The 16979-nt window shown below is 48.2% G+C and overlaps 1 protein-coding gene across 3 annotated transcripts in view; it reads left to right on the top strand.

The window, feature by feature from the left end:
• The window catches only part of ST3GAL2 (ST3 beta-galactoside alpha-2,3-sialyltransferase 2), a 69867-nt gene that overhangs the window by 30065 nt on the left and 22823 nt on the right, over positions 1-16979 (top strand). The gene's annotated exons all lie outside the window — the stretch shown is intronic.

The raw sequence follows: 16979 nt of genomic DNA, 5'->3' as shown, positions 1-16979 counted from the left end.
CCCAAGGCTCTGTCTGGATTTGATTTCATGTGTAGCCTTTGGCTGGTTTCCAACCCCCTGAGGCAAAGGAGGGTTTCCGTGCCCAATCCCTGTTCCGTCAAAGTGGGAAGGATTGAAAGCAGAGTGGAAACCTCCTCTTTTCCCTTTCCCTTCCTCTCCCATCCTTCTTTAGAGCACCCTGGCCCCCTTGGGAGACCCCCGCTGACTCCATTGGGGAGGTCTGGGGTTGACCAGCTTCTGAGAGGGGGAGGGATCAATTAGATCCGAGTCTCAGAATTTGAGCCGGTGTTTTCCCCCATCTGCAACAGAGGACAGCATCTTCCAGGCAGAGGTGGATTTGGGTGAATGTAAGATATTCCAAGCTGTCCCTCCCCTCTTGCAATATACCACAGTGGAGAGACAGGTGGGGGTAAGGAGTTATTCTTAGAAAATGACTTTGAGCCTCATGTGGACCATGGACTGTGTTCATTCATTCATTCAATCGTATTTATTAAGCATTTACTGTGTGCAGAGCACTGTACTAAGCGCTTGGGAAGTACAAGTTGGCAACATATAGAGACGGTCCCTACCACGTTGGACACCTCTAAGATACAAGCTACCCCAGTGCTTAGTATAGTGCCTAGCACATAGTAAGTGCTTAACAGATACCAAAAAAAAAAAAGGGAAACTGTGGAAGTGCCCTATGTTCTTTTCTCCCAGCAGCCAGGTTGTGATCTGGACCCTCAGGAGTTGAGGCAGTGAGGGGAGTTCTGTGGAAAGGGACACCAGCTCTTGCTCAAGTTTTGTGTTTTAGAGGCCTGGTTTGCAGGCCCTGCGCTCAGCTGTCCCTCTCCCCAAAGACCCCAAAAGCGCCACCAGTGAATACGATCTCATTCAGCCTCTCAGTTCCCTGACAGCATGGATGATTGTTCTCCTCTGACTTGAAGGGGGGTATGAGGCACCCAAGAGGGGAAGGGGACCACTCAGGGTCAGCCAGCGGCGGAATCCCCCGACAGCCTCCGCTCTGCAATGTCCTGCTTTCCTGATCTCTCATTTAAAGAATTCAAAGCAAATTCCAGACACTGCAGCATGGAAAGAAACCAAAGTTTGAACCAGTTCTCCTCAGTCACTCGGTGAGGGCTCAGGATAGCCGGGGCTGGAATTGTAATCAACTCACTAATAACAGTATCAGTAGTAACAACAGTGCTACTCTGAGTTTGTCTGTAATCTCCAAGGAGCTCCTGGCCCATCGTAGACACCTTCCAACATCTCTCTGTCAGTCCTCAGGCATGGGCAGGAACCAGACTGGGGAACTGAGCAAGTCTCTTAACTGCTCTGTGTCCCAGATAAAGTCACACAATCAGTGGGGTTGGAGCTGGTGATAGAATTGCAACCTCCTGCCTCCTAATCCATTGGATTTTTATGGTCTAGAGGAATTGTGGATCCTTCCAACTCTGATTTAGTCTCCCCACTGCCTCAACTCCATCATCTCTCCTTCCATTCCCCTTCCTTTATTATCATTATTATTATATTGACCACTTACTATGTGCCAACCACCATTGTAAACGCTGCAGTAGATACAAGTTAATCAGGTTGAACGCAGTCCCTGCCCCCCATGGGACTCACAATCTGAGTAGGAGGGGGAACAGGTATTGAATCCCCATTTTACAGTTGAGAAAAAATGCGGCACAGAGAAGCTGTGACTTGCCCAAGGTCATACAACAAGCAATTGGCAAAGGCAGAATTAGAACCCAGGTCCTCTGATTTCCAGGTCCAGGCTCTTTCCACTAGGCCTCGCTGCTTCTTATTCTGCTTATCTTTGCACCCTTCCCAAGCTTTCCAAGAGAGGGGCTGACTATGGTTTTTTTCAGAGACCTAAGGGCAGCAGCGTAGCCTTAGTGGTTATATCCTGATTTGTGGTTTCAGCCAGGAAGCCTTGGGGTTTCAAAGATAAAGTGTTCCCCACCCCGGCACCCTCAACTCGGGCCTCTGATTTTCCCAGGCCCTTTCCTGGATCAAAAGACTGCAGCAGTGACTTGTCAAAATCGCCGTCTCAGCTGTTCGGCTTTCTGGCTGGCAAGCGAAAGCCTCTCTTTGGATTCTGAATAATGAAGCAGCACCTCACTCAGGGAAGGCCACAGTCAGAGCTAGCAGAGGAAGTGGCAGGGGCTGTTGGGTTTCCGTCTGCTGGGCTAGGATACTGTCTGATCTGGAATCCTAGTTTGGTTTCCGGACAGACTTCCTGGGGGCCTGCTACAGGGAGCACAGAGACTATAGCCTCAGCAATAATAATAATAATGATGGCGTTTATTAAGCGTTTACTATGTACAAAGCACTGTTCTAAGCTCTGGGGAGGTTACAGGGTGATCAGGTTGTCCCACGGGGGAGCCCACAGTCTTAATCCCCATTTTACAGATGAGGTAACTGAGGCACAGAGAAGTGAAGTGACTTGCCCAAAGTCATACAGCTGACAATTGGCAGAAACGGGAGTTGAACCCATGACCTGTGACTCCAAAGTCCATGCTCTTTCGACTGAGCCACGCTGCTTCTGTAATGTCATCAGACCCCTCCGTGACCAAGACGAGCTGTGGTCTGAGCCATGCTGCTTCTCTAATCAATCAATCAATCAATCAGTCGTATTTATTGAGCGCTTACTGTGTGCAGAGCACTGTACTAAGCGCTTGGGAAGTACAAGTTGGCATCAGATGTCATCAGATCCCTCCATGACCAAGATGATCGGTGGTCACATCCGTTCCGTTTGTTGACGTTCAGCTGGGGTCCTAGACAGATTTCCTGTTAATAGTAAAAATAATAATAACAATTGTGGTATTTAGTAAGCACTTCCTGTATGCTAGGCACTGAACTAAGTGCTGGGGGGAGATACAGCAAATTGGGCTCACAGTCTTAAATTCACATTTTACAGATGAGGTAACTGAGGCACAGAGAAATGAAGTGACTTGCCCAAGGACACACAGCAGGCAAGAGGGGGAGCCAGGGGTTAGAACCCATATCCTTCTGATTCCTATTCCCATGCTCTACCCACTAGGCCATACTGTTTCTCTATTCCTATCACCATGTTCTGCTCATCTTCCCCTGCTATCGAGCCTGGTTTAAACAAGGAAAGACTTACAGAACTGAGCCAGATACTCCTTCCAAGGGGTTCACCTCCATCATCACTCTCTTGAGCTCCCAGACAGTCAATTAATAGTATTGATAATGCCTAAAGTATGCAGAGTAATGCTCTGAGGGAAAACAAAGACAACAACAACAGCTTCAGTCCATTGCGACACTATTAGGGCATTCCGGCAGGGCCTGTCAGTCCTATAGTTCCGACTTCTGAAAGTGGTTTTTGAGTTTTTTAGCTTTTTTGTTTTGGTGGGGGTGGTTAATGGTAGTTGTTAAGTGCTTATTTTGTGTCAAACACTGTTCCAAGTGCTGGGATAGATACAGATCACCCAAGTTGGACAAAGTCCCTATGCCACAGGGGTCTCATGGTCTAAGTAGGAGGGAGAACAAGTATTGAATCCCCACTTTGCAGTTGAGGAAACAGAGGCACTGAGAAGTTAAATGACTCACCCAGGGTCACATAGCAGGATTAGAATCCAGGTCTTCTGTCTCCCAGGCCCATGGGCGCTGCTGTTTCCATTGCCACTTCTCTGTCCAGCTTTGGAGTTTTGACTGTAGCTTGACCTTGGATGGCTCATGTTGGAAGGGAGAAAGATTTTCTAGGAGCTTCTCAGTGGGTCTGTTTAGGGCACAGGTGAGCAGTCAATCAGTATTATTTACTGAGCCCCCACTGTGTGCAAAGCATTGTGCTAAATGCTTAGGAGAGTACAACAGAGTTAGTAAGACATGGTTCCTGACCTCAAGGAGCTTACATTCTATCCAGGGAATCAGACACTAAAACAATTTCCAGGTAGAAAAAAGAAAGAGCTTAGTACGGTGCTCTGCACACAGTAAGTGCTCAATAAATACGATTGAATGAAACAGGGAATGTGCACGTGAGTTAGCATTTAAGTAACAGGGTATATGAGATTGTAAATAAGTCCTAGGGGATGTTGTGATGACTCAGTTGTGGAGGTAGAAAGAGAGGAAGGAATTGAGGGCATTGTGCAACTGCGAACTTCAGGGGCAGGGAGGATTGTGACATTTTTAAGTGGAGGAGAGGATTTGGGGGGAAGATGAGATAAAGGGGCCTTGGTGGGCAGCACCATCTCTCCTTCAGACTGGCCATTTCTCTCTCTCCAACCCAGTGAGAGGGTCAGTGAGAATTTGGTATAGGAGTGTTTTGTGTTTCGGGGTGGAAAGATTTGAGGCAAACCGGCCCCTGGCCTGGATCCATGCTAAAGAGCCGGGGGAAGCAGGGGGGGTGTCTCCTGGTAGAATAACCATCTTGACTCGCCCAGATGGGTGCTGTCATTCACTGCCCTACCTCTCTGGTGGGAGCCCTGAGTTTTCCCCAGGTACGGGACCATGACAAATAGCGAATGAATAAAGCTGCCCAGCTTCTTCTAACCCTGTCGTTTGAGAGCGAAGTGTGTTCAGCACAGAGTGGATATAGAAATAGCAGATGGCACTATCCACCGAGGACTCTGGTGCCGCAACTTCCCCAGGCTCTGCTATAAATGGACCCACAAAAACCTGCTGAGGCTTCTGGGAGAGGAGAGACTCTTGGGAAAATTCCCTGTGTTCAAATGTGCTAGTTGGCATGTCTCTTCCTCCTGGTTTGCAGGAAGAAGAGAAAGTTGAAGAGCTGTGAATACCCAGAAATGCCTCTGGGTTCTCATAAGAGCTTTGCAATCCTCAACTATGTGGTCACCTCCATCTCTGTTGAGACCCAGCCAAGGTCTAAGGCAGGATCTGATCAGACATGCATTCATTCATTCAATCGTATTTATTCATTCATTCATTCAATCGCATTTATTGAGCGCTTACTGTGTGCAGAGCACTGTACTAAGCACTTGGGAAGTACAAGTTGGCAACATATAGAGATGGTCCCTACCCAACAGTGGGCTCACAGTCTAGAAGACATCCTACAGTCCCACAGGGAATGTCTCTGGGCAGAAAGCGAGATGAAGGAGAACGAGGAGGCAGAAACTCCTCACCCTGGGCTTCAAGGCTGTCCATCCCCTCTCCCCCTCCTACTTCACCTCCCTTCTCTCCTTCTCCAGCCCAGCCCGCACCCTCCGTTCCTCTGCCGCTAATCTCCTCACCTTGCCTTGTTCTCGCCTGTCCCGCTGTCGATCCCTGGCCCACGTCATCCCCCTGGCCTGGAATGCCCTCCCTCCCCACATCCACCAAGCTAGCTCTCTTCCTCCCTTCAAGGCCCTACTGAGAGCTCACCTCCTCCAGGAGGCCTTCCCACACTGAGCCCCCTCCTTCTTCCTCTCCTCCCCCTCTCCATCCCCCCCGCCTTACCTCCTTCCCTTCCCCACAGCACCTGTATATATGTATATGTGTTTGTACGTATTTATTACTCTATTTATTTTACTTGTACATATCTATTCTATTTATTTTATTTTGTTAATATGTTTTGTTTTGTTCTCTGTCTCCCCCTTCTAGACTGTGAGCCCACTGTTGGGTAGGGACCATCTCTATATGTTGCCAACTTGTACTTCCCAAGCGCTTAGTACAGTGCTCTGCACACAGTAAGCGCTCAATAAATACGATTGATTGATTGATTGAAGCCATCAGGGTGCTATAACGCTGGGCCAGAACCAGGCCATCAGAAGTGACCCCTCTTAAGCTAAGCCCTCTGAGTTTCAGCATAAACATTCTCACTTCTCCGAGGAGGTTTAGGGAGTTTTTCTGCTTAGATAAGGCCTACAGATCTAAAATAGTTGATCACCAGCACAGCCATAACTGTTTTTGGGTTTTTGAAGGGGGGGAGGTTGTTTTTTATTTTATCATATTGGTTAAGCACTTAATATGGGCCAGGGACCTGTACTAAGCACTGAGGTAGATACAAGCTAATCAGGTTGGACACAGTCCATGTCCCACATACGGCTCACAGTTTTAATCCCCATTTTACAGATGAGGAAACCAAGGCCCAGAAAAGTTGAGATTTACCCGAGGTCTTTACAGCAGACAAGTGGCAGAGCTGGGATTTAGGACCCAGGTCCTTCAGACTCCCACTCTGACTCCCGTGCTCTATCCACTAAGCCTCAGTGCCTCCTCAGTCTTTCCCAAGTGGCAAATTTTGGGATAATGTGGGTCCTAGCTGTTTGCAGTGTGTTACCTGGAGATTTTCTCTTTTGGAACTGGGAACTTTGGGGGAAAATCTCCAAGATGCTTCCTGAAAATTAACGAAAAGAGTAAATCACCAGCTAATGGGATAATGGGGGTCATCTGGGTGTTGTCTAATAAGGGCAGTCACTAGCTTGCCACAAGTTACTATAATCTGCAGTCCTCACGTGTGATGGTTGGATGTGTTTTGCAAGAAATGGTGAAATAACCCTCCCTCTTTCCCAGGAGGGGAAGCTCATCAGTGAGGGGAATGACAGTGATTGCCAAGTTCTCTGGTGATGATGGCATGCATGGCGAAACCAAGTTGGAGGATTACTCAGCTATATTCAGTCTTAAATGAAATTGTAATTTGCCACTCTCCAAAGCCAGTTCAATAATAATAATAATAATAATGGCATTTATTAAGCGCTTACTATGTGCAAAGCACTGTTCTAAGCGCTGGAGAGGTAACAAGGTGATCACGTTGTCCCACGGGGGGCTCACAGCCTTAATCCCAATTTTACAGATGAGGTTACTGAGGCCCAGAGAAGTGAAGTGACTTGCCCAAAGTCACACAGCTGACAATTGGCAGAGCTGGGATTTGAACCCATGACCTCTGACTCCGAAGCCCAGGCTCTTTCCACTGAGCCACACTGCCTCTCTATTCAGTTCCCAGGACCCTTCCTCCCACAGTCCTACCTGCTCAACTTTGGAAAAGACCTTGGTTTCAGTCACTGTGTTCCCATTCCTTGTCAGGCCCAGTTGGTTTCAAGGGACTCCCTCATTCAGAAGTCAGATTTGCCTGCCATTCTATCAGGATCTATCAGGATCACTCTCCTGGACTTGAACAATCAGTGGAGAAGGAGCTAGGTCGTTAGATGACAAGGACAAAAACTAAGTGAAACTTCTGACCCTGGGTTCATGGTGGAGCTCCTCCTACCTATCGTGGCTTCCCTGCTTCCCTTGCCACATTTAAAGAGTTAAATGGGTGGGTGGGCCGAAGGCGGCTTCTTTCTCTCTAACTGCCTGGCACAGCCACAACTATCAGCTGCCAGGGATGGGTGCCAAGGCTTGGCTGTGCACAGATCTCTGATTTCCCGGGGAAACGCAACCCCCGCTTTTTGGAAATGAAGTAACCGGTTACGAGGCACGCGGCAGGCAGTGGAGGTTTGACCACGCCTTATCAGAGCGGGCCCAAGTCTATTGTGAGCACTCCTGGGGTGCCGGACAGGCAGCGGGAAGAGGCCCCTGATTCAGCAGGCCACCTTGGGCCAAGCCTCTCCTCCCCGGTTGAGGGGGAATCTGCAGGGATCGGTGAAGATGCAAAGTTCCTCCACAACAGTTCCACGGTCCTTAGTCAGACCAGTCCGGAAACCTTATTTGGTTCCATCTAACCAAAGGCTGTGATCATCATCATCATCAATTGTATTTATTGAGCGCTTACTATGTGCAGAGCACTGTACTAAGCGCTTGGGAAGTACAAATTGGCAACATATAGAGACAGTCCCTACCCAACAGTGGGCTCACAGTCTAAAAGGGGGAGACAGAGAACAAAACCAAACATACCAACAAAATAAAATAAATAGAATAGATATGTACAAATAAAATAAATAAATAAATAAATAGAGTAAAAAAATATGTACAAATATATATATATGTATATATATATATATATATATATATATATATACAGGTGCTGTGGGGAAGGGAAGGAGGTAAGGTGGGGGATGCCATCGGAAGGGTCTTGGCAAGGAGAAAGGTGGCCAAGGGGAAGGAGGCCAGGATGCAGTTAAGAAGGGAATTCCAGAGATAGGGAATTTAGGGGATTGGGGGCACGGGGGTGGGGTTGCTTTTGGTTTTTTTGGTATTTAAGTACTTGCTGTGTGCCTGGTACTGTACTAAGTGCTAAGATGGGGTCCATGTTAATCAGGTTGAACTGTGTCAACCTGTCCCACATGGGGCTCACAGTATTGATCCCAGATGAGGTAACTTAGGCACAGAGAAGTAAAATGACTTGCCCAAGGTCACACAGCAGACAAGTGGCAAAGCTAGGATCAGAATCCAGGTCCTTCCGACGCCCAGGCTCATGCTGTATCCCCTAGGCCATGCTGCTTTCCCCCTCCTCTCTATCCTGCTCCCCCAGCTTGCCCCTGGCTCCCAGCCAAGCCCAATGCCTTATTTTGATGCTGCAGCATTCTGCCTGCCAAGAAGGCTGTGTTCAGCTGCACCGATTTGAAGCCGTGCGATTCTGTGCTTCGTTCGGTTAATTAGACGGCTCTCCCCTGGGGGAAACACCAGAGGATGGCTCCAGATCAACCTGGCCTACATCACAGCTTCCTTCGCTGTCCTGTTCCAGAGGAGCCCTAAAACTGTAACCCCACCCTTTGTAGCCTTCCCTGACTCCCCTTTCTATTCCCTGGTCCAGCCCATCACGTGGCACTCAACGTGGGCCACCCCGGGAATGCCGAGCCCTTTGGCTACATGGAATGGGCTCCTAGCCTGAGTTTCAAATGCTTCTCTCTTTTTAAGGGGCCTTTATTCAGCCTGCCCCGCTCTGTTGGGGAGAAAAGCATTTTGCTTCCTCTCCAACTTCTGTTAGGGACCCAGGCCCTTCTTTCTGCCCTCTTTAGTGTCACGCTGACACCCCTTGAGCCCAGGAGGCTCTACTTAAAGGAGTTGGTTAGCCTCCTGGCTCCGCCAATTGTCAGCTGTGTGACTTTGGGCAAGTCACTTCACTTCTCTGGGCCTCAGTTCCCTCATTTGTAAAATGGGGATTAAGACTGTGAGCCCCCCGTGGGACAACCTGATCACCTTGTAACCTCCCCAGTGCTTAGAACAGTGCTTTGCACATAGTAAGTGCTTCATAAATATCATTCTGAGATAGCAGAGCCGGGGGTTGTGTCAGGATCCCATCTCCACCACTGCTTTCCAGAAAGGTTCTTGGGTGGAATTCCTGGCTTCAGGCAGGGCCTCTCCTTTGGCTAAGGGACTGCATTTTCCCTAATGAATGCAATCCTCACATCGTCTTTGCTGGAGAGAGTGAGCTAACTCACTCCAGGCCGGGAAGGCCGCCTGCAGAAGGGTAGCCAGCTTGGCTCCCGGGGTCCCTCGCTCCGTGGCCTAGGATGGGGCTGGGGGGTGGAACCTGGCAAGGATGGTTCACTTCCATTCCCCCGGACGGTTGAATGCTCCAGATGAAGTTATTCTGGAGAAGCCTCAGAGGCCATCCCAGGGCTTGGCAGGTAGCCTGTTCTAAACCAGAAGGGGACATCTTTAGGCAGACACCCCGTGAAGATTTCCATCCAAGGCTGCCCTGTCCTGCCCCACTTGTTCTGGCAGGGTTCCCTCCCCTCCTCTGGAGGCTCCTCAGCCACATCGTATTGTGAGCCCAGTGAAGAGAGAACAAGGCTTGAGGAAGTGAAAGGGTGACACCTAATCTACGTCTATGCCAGTAGGTCTTCGACAGAGGACAGAGGAGTTTAGTCTGGGGAGGTAGAAACTCCCCTTTCTAGTCTGTGAGCCCGCTGTTGGGTAGGGACCATCTCTATATGTTGCCAACTTGCTATATGTTGTACAGTGCTCTGCGCACAGTAAGCACTCAATAAGTATGATTGAGTGAATGAATGAATGGAGAAGTTTGGCCCTTCCTACTTGGACTGTGAGTCCTATATGGGACAGGAACAGTATCCAATCTGATTCATTCATATCTACCCCATCATCATCATCAATGGCATTTATTGAGTGCTTACTTTGTATAGAGCACTGTACTGAATGATTGGGAGAATACAGTATAACAGCGTTGGTAGGCCCATAGCAAGCTTACGATCTAGAGGGGGAGACCGACATTAATATAAATAAATAATTTATAGTAGATAATTTATAGATATTTATGTAAGTACTGTGGTGCGAATATCAATGCAGAAGGGAGAGGGAGCCGGGGAAAGGAAGGTTTCATCAGGGAAGGCCTCTTGGAGGAGATGTGACCTTAAATAAGGCTTTGAAGGTGGGGAGAGTGGTGACCTGGTGTATGTATATGGAGGGGGTGGGATTTCCAGGCCAGAGGGAGGATGTGGGAAAAGGGATCAGTGGTGAGATAGTAGCAGTAGCTTCTCTAGTGAAGCATGTGGGCTGGACTGTAGTAGGAGATCAGTGCTTGGCACATAGTAAGTGCTTAACAAGTACCATAGTAGTAATAATAATAACTATTATTATTATTAGCGTACAGGATTCAAAGAGTGCTGAAAGGATGGTTTCCACCTGCAGATGCCTCTGCCCACATTAAGCTATTTACTTTCTTTTGAGACTTGCAGCCAGTCAGGGCTGAAGGCCGCCCACCCCTCTGGGTCTACTTTGCCTTGGAATGGAGTAGGACCCCTGTCCCGGTGGTCAGTTTGGTTCCCTTTGATTACCCCTTTCTCAGGAATCAGATGGTGGAAATCCCAAATCCCCTACTGATCCATCCTAGAAATTCCCTCCCACTCACCTCTGGTCTCACAAAGGGGAATCCCTGCACACTTCTTGCCTTCCAGGAAGCTTTGAGGATGATAGAGCTGGTCCGCTGGGTGCCTTGAGCCGGGAGTTGGGAGAGCTTGGCGGTTTCTTGTTCAGCTCTTGAGAGCAGCGTATCTATTCCACCTTCCTAGGCTACAGCCGCTCCAGAATTAGTTTCCTGACTTCAGACCTGGAAGGAGGCCAGAGGAATTGTTGGTCAGGAGGTCCAGGAGATGGAGCTCTGTTTGGGGAAGGCTGTAGTTTCCGGTCAGTGAGCGAGGAATGGGTTTGTGCCTGTGTGTGTGACTTTGCTGGGGGTTCAGTCATCAAGCCCCATGTGGCATCTGCAGAAGATTCAAAGCCAGTTGGAGCTTCCAAAGGCAGAAATGCAATCGCTTCCACAAATAGACTAGTCATTGAGCTGGCTTAGAGATTGGGTTGCTTTTCCTTGAACTAATTGAAAGCCCTTCTTTCCTCCTCCTTTCTTTCTGGGGAGACTAGAGTAATAAGGTGATTATTTTTTGTATTTGTTAAGCACTTACTATTTGCCACGCACTGTATTAAACACTGGGGTAGATACGGGATACTCAGGTTGGACACAGTCCCTGTCCCACATAAGGCTCAGAGTCTAAGTAGGAGGGAGTAGGATTTAATCCGCACTCTTTAGATGAGAAAACTGAGGCACTGAGCAGTTAAGTGACTTGTCCAAGATTAGATGAGAGGTGGGGCCAGGATTAGAACCCAGATCCTCTTTCCACTAAGCCTTTAAGCCCTTTAAGAGGGGAGGAGAGGGCCACCAGCAGGCCTCAAGATGACCAGTGAATTTGGAGGAGCCAATATCAGTCTCCAGAAGGTCTAAATTTCCACTTGTGCCTTGGTTTTGTGCTACTCCACTTCTCCAAGTGATCTCTCTGAGCTTCAGTTTCCTTACGCCTGGAATGAGGTTGCAGACACTGTAAGAATTAGTGAATGGAAAATATATCAAATGCTTTGAGTTCCTCAGTCAGTGGGTATTGAGGGGGTTTGAGAGACTGTCAGGAGCTTAGAAGCAGATGCAGATTCCCTTAGAAGAAATGTCCTCGAATCAGTTATCTCATGTTCTTCCTGTCCATCCTCCAGTGTAGTTGGTGGGCTCCCAATCTAGGACACCTGGAACCTGATGCATCTCTGCCTCGTAGTGAAGAGTAAACTTACCTGAGGGGTCCCTGAGGTCTAGACTGTTCTAATGGGGTATTGGGAGGGAACAGGGGGAGGCTATCAGGGGCTCCAAGAGCACTGCTGGCCAAGATGCAGGGAGCTCTCCAAAATAAGGGTCTATTTTGCTGCCTTGTGTGAGCCCCCTGCCCTGTTCCCCCACTTTCATTCTCTCTTCAGATCTGCCAAATTCCGAGGGAAATAATGATAGCAGAGGTCATCGTGGCTCAGTGGAAAGAGCACGGGCTTTGGAGACAGAGGTCATGGGTTCAAATCCCGGCTCCGCCACTTGTCAGCTGTGTGACTTTGGGCAAGTCACCTAACTTCTTTGTGCCTCAGTTACCTCATCTGTAAAGTGGGGATGAAGACTGTGAGCCCCCCCCATGGGCAACCTGATCACCTTGTAACCTCCCCAGTGCTTAGAACCGTGCTTTGCACATAGTAAGCACTTAATAAATGCCATTATTATTATTATCTAGCTCTTTGCTCTAGATTTAGGAGGCTTTGGGGCTTGGGACATTATGGTACCGAACCATCCTTGCTTTAAAGACGACACAGGGCTTCTAGGCTTTTTCACAGGGGTGGGTCTTCATTTGAATCCTTTCTCCACTGCAGTCTCCAGCCCTATCCCCTATTGTGCAGGAGAATTGCCCAGCTGGGGACAACCTGGGGAGAGATGGAAATAACTTCCTGCTTCCCTGCCACTTCACTCTGTGGGGGTGGCGCTTAATTCTTCTCATTTCTCTTTCCACATCAACCCCCAGGGGCCCTCCACCGTTTAAAGTACTCTGTTCTAGATGCTTGACTCAGCTGGAGGAGGAGAGCAGAGTCAGTTTGAAGGAAACTCTTCTCTCCCTGGCATCTTCTCCCACAATCCTTGCATCGCCAGCCCTGAGCAGGACCAGGCAGCGAGCAGAGCTGGTCCATTCTCCATTAGGCGTGCTTTTCTTGACCTCTCAAACCAATGTCGGTCCAGACTTTTAGAGGGGCTGACTTGGAACTGAATGCCTGAGCCCCTCACCTAACTTAAGTTCCCTTCCCTTCTTCACTCTGATCATATTAGTCAGAAGATCATGAGTTCTAATCCTGGCTCTGCCACTTGTCTGCTGTGTGACCTTGGGCAAGTCACTTCACTTCTCTGTGCCTCAATTACGTCATCTGTAAAATGGGGATTGAGACTGTGAGCCCCACTTGAGACAAGGACTGTGTCCAACTCAATTTGGTTGTATCTACCCTAGTGCGTAATCATCATCATCATCATCATCAATCGTATTTGTTGAGCGCTTACTGTGTGCAGAGCACTGTACTAAGCGCTTGGGAAGTACAAGTTGGCAACATATAGAGACAGTCCCTACCCAGCAGTGGGCTCACAGTCTGAAAGGGGGAGACAGAGAACAAAACAAAACATACTAACAAAATAAAATAAATAGAATAGATATGTACAAGTAAAATAAATAGAGTAATAAATATGTACAAGCATATATACATATATACAGGTGCTGTGGGGAAGGGAAGGAGGTAAGATGTGGGGATGGAGAGGGGGACGAGGGGGAGAGGAAGGAAGGGGCTCGGTCTGGGAAGGCCTCCTGGAGGAGGTGAGCTCTCAGTAGGGCTTGGGCTTAATATAGTGCCTGGCACATAGTAAGTGCTTAACAAATACCATTATTATTATTACTAAATCAATCAATCAATCGTATTTATTGAGCGCTTACTGTATGCAGAGCACTGTACTAAGCGCTTGGGAAGTACAAGTTGGCAACATATAGAGACAGTCCCTACCCAACAGTGGGCTCACAGTCTAAAACTAAATCTGTCAGTATTGATGAAGTATCCACTTTCTAAAGTTCTATACTTTCCACAATACTCAGCCCTGTGGGAGGTTTATAAAAGAAGGTAATCCTTGCACTTAGGGATCTTACAGTCTAATCATCCAGGCTTAATTATTATTACTGTGGTATTTGTCAAGCACTTAATATGGGCCCAGCACTGTACTAAATGCTGGGGTGGATATAAGATAAATCAGGCTGGACGCAGAGCCTATCCCACTTGGGGCTCATAGTCTAAAGGGGAGGGAGACCAAGAATTGAAATCCCATTTTAGATAAGGCAACCAAGGCTCAGAGAAGTGCCCAAGGGCACCCAGCAGGCAAATAATAATAATAAGATGATGATGGTATTTAAGTGTGCCAAGCACTGTTTTAAGAGCTGGGGAGGGTACATGGTTATCAGGTTGTCCCAGGTGGGGCTCACAGTCTTAATCCCCATTTTACCGATGAGGTAACTGAAGTACAGAGAAGTTAAGCGACTTGCCCAAGGTCACACAGATGACAAGTGGTGGAGCCAGAAGTAGAACCCACGACCTCTGACTCCCAAGCCAGTGTTCTTTCCACCAAGCCATGGGGTTAGAATCCAGGTCCTCTGACTCTTAGGCCTGTGTTCTTCCACAAGGCCATGCTGCTCTCTGTGCTGCCTAATCTTCCAACTCTCCAGCTAGACGAGAGGGCTACAAAGCAGCCCTAGACCCACTCTGTCCTATTGAGGGAAAGTTGCCAGGGGCAGAGCAAAGCAGCTGCTGCCTGCATGTCTGCCATGGAGTCATCAGAACTTTCACTTTCTCTTGGCAATTCAGTTCCGCCTGCCCACATGTTGCAGTCTTGGTTTAAGAGCCCGGAAAAAGCTTAATTTGGAAACAGTTCCTATTCTCCTCCTGTCCCTCAACTTCTCCTTATGTTGCCACCAAGAATTCTGGCCCGGAAAAAGGATCCAGATGTTGTCCAGCTCTTCCTGGCAACCAGAATTCTCTTCTGTTCGGCATCCTGCCCACCATGGCCATTTAGGCATTGGGTCATGGGGCCTCAAGCCGACTGGATGACAGATGGAAAACCTCCAAGCTAAGTTCCTTTGTCATTCAATCATATTTATTGAGTGCTTACTGTGTGCAGAGCACTGTACCTTTCCTTTGCCATGTAGGAGTCGATCTTGGTGGGTTGTGGGATGATTTGGAAGAGACAATGACCAGACTCTCTATGTAGTGACCGTTCGACATCTAAATCTTTCCTAGAATCTGAAATTCCAACTTTTCTTTGGCTCCTCTGACTTCCCCACTCAGATCCCTCAATAAATGCTGAGAAGCAGCGTGGCTCAGTGGAAAGAGCCTGGGCTTTGGAGTCAGAGGTCATGGGTTCAAATCCTGGTTCCGCCAATTGTCAGCTGTGTGACTTTGGGCAAGTCGCTTCACTTCTCTGGGCCTCAGTTTCCTCATCTGTAAAATGGGGATGAAGACTGAGCCCCCCCGTGGGGTAACCTGATCACCTTGTAACCTCCCCAGCACTTAGAACAGTGCTTTGCACATAGTAAGCGCTTAATAAATGCCATCATTATTATTATTATAATAATGGTAGTCAGATTAGTAGTTGTAATAGCACTTATTGGACACCCATTTGCTATGGGGCACTGTACTAGGGGCTTGGGAAGTACAGAATAAAGTGGCACATTTCCAGCCCAGTAGAGGCTTACACTCTAATAGGAGAGGCAAACAAGTGTACTGTGTGTGAAACTAGCTGGAATTTTTTTCTCAGTAATAGGAATAAAATTTATTAAGCACTTAGTGTCGAGCACTGTACTATGTGTTGAGAGAGAGTACACAGTTGGGAGTTAGACACTGTCTCTGTCCCTCATGGGACTCAAAATCTAAAAAGTGGCAGGAAGCCATATTGTGGTTTGGCCCAGTTCAGAGGATGGGTGATATTGCTACGGGAAGAGTGATGTCAGTACTGTGGTCAGCCAGAGCCGGGGGAAAAGAAGTTTGCATAGTGTTCTTGACAGGATACAGTCAGCCAAAGCAACTTTTTTCAGCTCTGCCTCTTCTGACACTCCTGGTGCCTCACTAGTCCTAGTCCAAGTCCTCACTTGAACCAGGCAACTCTACCTGTTTTGATTCTCTAGGCCTCACCGTCTCTCCTCCCATCGTAACTGGTAACTTTACCTGATGATGCCTATCCTCTAAAGGAAACCAGATGATTGTTTTCCTGGGGTACCCTGAGAGCCAAGGGGAATCTGAACTAAAACCACCAAACTCATTTTTCAAATGACAGAAGTCAGGGGGAATGGGGAAAAAAAACGTTTTGGACCATTCCCTCTTAGGGGCTTCTTTCTGACAATGGAAGACTTCCCAAAGCTCCCTGCCATTGCCAGATTTCACAGCACATTGTCTCTCACAATACACGTGGTCTCCAGCGGCATTCCAGCTGGAATTAAGGGAGTTACAATCTGGCTTTTCCTTTCTGGAGCATGCTTCCTTGGGTTTTGCTGAAAATGAAGGTTACAGCTTTTCTATTCACTTTTCTCCAGAAGCACTGTGTGTTTTTTGTTGCGTTTTGCTTTTTTAGTGGTATTTGTTAAGTGCTTAGTATGTATCTGGCACTATACTAAGTGTTGGTATAATTACAAGCTAATCAGGTTGGACACAGTCCATGTCGCATATGGGGCTCAGAGTCTCAGTAGGAGGAAATGAGGCACAGAGAAGTAAAGTGACTTGCCCATGGTCACCCAGCAGCGTGCTATTTTGTGGCCCAGCCTGGTTCCTGGCTCCACTTGAACTCTGGGACTGTGGCATTTGTTTCTAAGCCAGAAGTAGCTCCAGCAGAGCTAGAAATGGTATTTCACACGTGCTGGTGTCTGAGGGATCAGCATCTCACTGGGGCAACTGGTTACACGTCAGAATCCCTCCTACTTGAAACTGCCTCAAAGGGGGTTGTGAGTAGAGCCGCTTTAACCTTTGGGTAGAAGGGGCTTAAGGGCCCCAGGCCTCCCCTCAGCTGAGGGCCAATTACAGCCACTCCTATGGGCTGGCCAGCCTGAAAATAGTCCCAGGAGCATCAGGGAGGGGAGCAAAGCTTGGAGGCTAGAATGTATGGAGAGAAGGAAGGGGGTGGGCGTGAGGGGAGAGAGGCCCACCTGGTTTCCCTCACCTCACAGAGCTTTAATTTTGTCCTGGTTCTGGAACCAGCCCGAGCTTGGCTTAACTTTGTGGCGGCACATTCTGGCCCTCCAGAATGGACCCAGCTCACACAGAACTTAATCACCTCAGAT

The sequence above is a fragment of the Tachyglossus aculeatus genome, chromosome 11, assembly GCF_015852505.1.
Source record: "Tachyglossus aculeatus isolate mTacAcu1 chromosome 11, mTacAcu1.pri, whole genome shotgun sequence".
NCBI classification, from domain to species: Eukaryota; Metazoa; Chordata; class Mammalia; order Monotremata; family Tachyglossidae; genus Tachyglossus; species Tachyglossus aculeatus.
This window is presented reverse-complemented; position numbering and strand designations above follow the sequence as displayed.